The 3,624-nt window shown below is 38.8% G+C and overlaps 1 pseudogene; it reads left to right on the forward strand.

Moving 5' to 3' along the window:
* Window positions 1–1,690: 1,690 nt before the first annotated feature.
* On the forward strand, window positions 1,691–3,303 carry LOC116587237 (annotated as a pseudogene).
* Window positions 3,304–3,624: the final 321 nt, after the last annotated feature.

Below are 3,624 nucleotides of genomic sequence, written 5' to 3' on the forward strand. Positions count from 1 at the left end.
GCTGTGGTGGTGGCCTTTATAGCTTTTCACCCCTAACAAGATCTCAAATATTCTCAGCATCTCAAATATCCAAGATGTTTCAGATGCCCAAATTCCTCACTTAGCCATTTATTCCTTTGGCTTAGCTCAGAACCTTTTAACATACATTTTTGTCACAGAAACGTTTGTTGAAGTGAAATTTCACCCAGAAGCCCTACATGAAAAACAACTCAGGAGAAAAAAGTATGTGTATTAGACCATTTAAAAAACCTCCAGCAAATTTCAAGAGCAGGAATCAAAGACCATCATCTTGACCACAAGGTAATTGGGTTAGAAATTTGTAAAAACAGATGAGGAGACATTTCTCTTTGTAGAAGCATGCCAGCTAATAATTGAAAGGATGATATGGTATTTTGCTACTTGTCATGACTTAATGGATCTAAGCAATAAGAATGGAAGCCAGCTAACATGACAGAGACTGTCAGACACCATGTGCCTCCTGATGAAAGAACACAGCGCCCTTGAAGGCATCTCACCAAAGAGATCACATAAAATCTGATTATACCTCAAGACTGAACTATCAATTTCCAAGAAATATAGAACTTCTTAATTTACACCACAGAAATACAATCAGTAAATCCAAACAGGACACCAGAAAGCTGAATTCCTCCAAAATAAATTATGAGAGAAAAAAGCAGATGGAGCAAAAACTAATTTAAAAAGGCTTAAGAAACATACCAACCAATCACAATACGTGGACCTTTTTTGGATCCTGATTCAAGCGCACAACCTGAGAAACAAAAGATTTTGAAATATATGAGAATTTAAAATATTGGCACTGAATAGATGAAGCACTGTTTTTAGTCATTTCATTTTACAGGTACACAATGAAATACAAAAAGAATGAAAAAAGTTAATAAAAAGATAAATTAAAAATTTCCACCTATTTGGACATTTGAAAATACTCTAAAACAGAAAAAGTTATTACGGCTTTTCAAACTAGAAATGAAAAAGCCACTGAAGCATCATACGGGTTTTCAATCCTAATAAAGTAAATATAAATAACTGTAATCTACATAAACAAAAAGCTGTTTGGGGTTCTCAGTAATTTTTTTTTAAGACAAACAGATTCTTGAGGCCACAAAAAATGAGAAAAACACTGTGGATGATCACCAGCCATAACAGGTCCCTTTCTTGCTGTGACCTCATAAGGAGCCAGTATTATGGAATTCCAAGCACCTATAAAAGCCCCTGGTTGTACCTAAGGCTTCCAGCTCAGGAAGCTGTTTTTCAGTGACCTGAAGGACATTTGACTGATGTTAGCTTGTTTTCTCCTTGACATTGTGGACTTTCTGTATATTTCATTTGTTACTATCTTTTTTATTTTTTCTCATTTTTCTATCTTCTTTATTTTTTCTCACATATTTTTATTTTTCTCTTCATTTTTCCTTTTTTTCTTCTTACTGGTTTTCTTCATTTTTAAAATTTATTCTTTTGTCTCATTTCTTCTTTTTCTTAGTGTGTTAATGTTCGTTTTTGTTCATTTTCAGTCTGCCATTATGTTTTGATTCCATTATAAAGATCAGTTCATCGGGTGGTCTCTGGAAGTGATTTTCTTTTGAGATGACCCAGACCAAGCTTCCCACCAGCTTATCACAAGCTTAAGCTGACCCTGAGAAACCCTGCTTTCAAGCCCAGCAATTAATCCAACATGGTGCAGGGCTTCTCAGCCATCTCTGCTGAGGAGACCACGTTGGCAACAACCAGATCTTCAAGACTATTATTAGCAAGGATACCGTTGCCATGGTGAATTTGGTCTGACACACCCTGACTAGGAAGAGGTAGCCATAAAGATCGCTAACACGACTCAATAGAATTCCTCCAGCCTCCAGAGACTATCCCAAAAAGTAAAAATCAGGAATGCTTTGAATCATCTGCACATAGTGAGATTATGTGAAGTGATGGAGACTAAGGACAAGCCGCCTTGTCATGTACTAGTGGAGACGAGTACCTAGTGGCTCATGAAAGTATGCAAAGAAGGGGCACCTGGAGGGCTCAGTCACTTAAGCGGCTGCCTTCGGCTCAGGTCATGATCCCAGGGTCCTGGGATTGAGCCCCACATCAGGCTTCCTGCTCGCAGAGATCCTGCTTCTCCCTCTCCCTCTGCCTGCTGCTCTGCCTACTTGTACTCTCTCTCTGCCAAATAAACGAATAAAATTTTAAAAAATAAATGAAGCATGCAAGAAAAAGCAATCCAAGCCAAATTCTACCAAATAGTGTTTGCTATACAGTACACAAGTATACAGCACCATACTATAGTATGGTAAAGTATAGTATAGTAAATAGTTTGCTGTACAGTACACAAGTATATGGTAAATGGTTTGCTATACAGTACATAAGTATAAAGCACCACACCATAGTATGGTATGGTATGGTATGGTATGGTATAGTATAGTATAGTATAGTATGGTAAAGTATAGTATGGTATGGTATGGTATGGTATGGTATGGTATGGTATGGTATGGTATGGTACAGTATAGTATGGTAAAATATAGTATAGCATGATAAATATAGTATAGTATCATATAGTAAATAGTGTTTGCTATACGTATCACAAATTTATTGTCCATAGAGATTTAAAGACAGAAAACCAGCTCTTGGATGCTGGCATGAACATCAAGACTGCAGACTTTGGCTTCAGCAACTAATCCACCATTGGCAACAAGTTAGACACCCTCTGGAGCAGTCCCCATTTATGCTACTTTGGAATTCTGCAAAGGTCCAAAGTGTAAGACACCCGTAGCTGATGGAGCCTGGGAATCATTCTCTATCCACAGGTCAGTGGATCCCTGCCTTTGATGCACAGAACTTCACGGAGCTACAGGAGGAAAAGTGAGGAGAATATACCATATTCTCTTTGACTTGAGCATGGAATGTGAAAATCTGCTCAAGGAATTTCTCATTCTCAATGTCCCAGCAAGAGAGGTATTTTAGAGGAAATTATGAAAGATCCATGGATGAATGTGTGTCATAAAGATGAAGAGCTAAGCCCTACATAGAACCAGTCTCTTAAGTACAAGGACCGCACAAACTGAGTTGATTGTGTCCATGGTTTAGTCATGGGAGGATTTCTAGGACTCACGGATGAGCCAGAGATACAAGGAGGTGGTAGCCAGCTATTTGCCTCTGGAATACCAGAGATCCAAGCTGCAGGTCTACACTCTCACCCTGAAGCCTCAGCCTTCGGCAGATCTAAACAACAGCAGCACTCCCTCCCCATCCTACAAGGTATAGCACTGGGTCTCTGCCAACCCCAAGCACTGAGTTTCAATGTAGGTCATTCTTACCTACAATTGCTGTATTAGTCAGCTACAATGGCCACTACAAAATGCCACAGAGTGGGTGCCTTTAACAATAGAAATTTATTTTCTCACAGTTTTGGAGGCTCAAAGTTCAAGATCAATGTGCTGTAACGTCTGGTTTCTAATAAGGTCTCTCTTCCTGGCTTCCTTGCTGTTCTCACATAGCCTTTTCCTCTATGCCTGTGTATCCCTAGTGTCTCTTCTTCCTATAAGGACACCAGTCATATTAAATCAGGGCTCCACGCTTATAATCTAATTTAACTTTTATCTTCTCTTTCAGGGT

The sequence above is a fragment of the Mustela erminea genome, chromosome 3, assembly GCF_009829155.1.
Source record: "Mustela erminea isolate mMusErm1 chromosome 3, mMusErm1.Pri, whole genome shotgun sequence".
Lineage (NCBI taxonomy): Eukaryota > Metazoa > Chordata > Mammalia > Carnivora > Mustelidae > Mustela > Mustela erminea.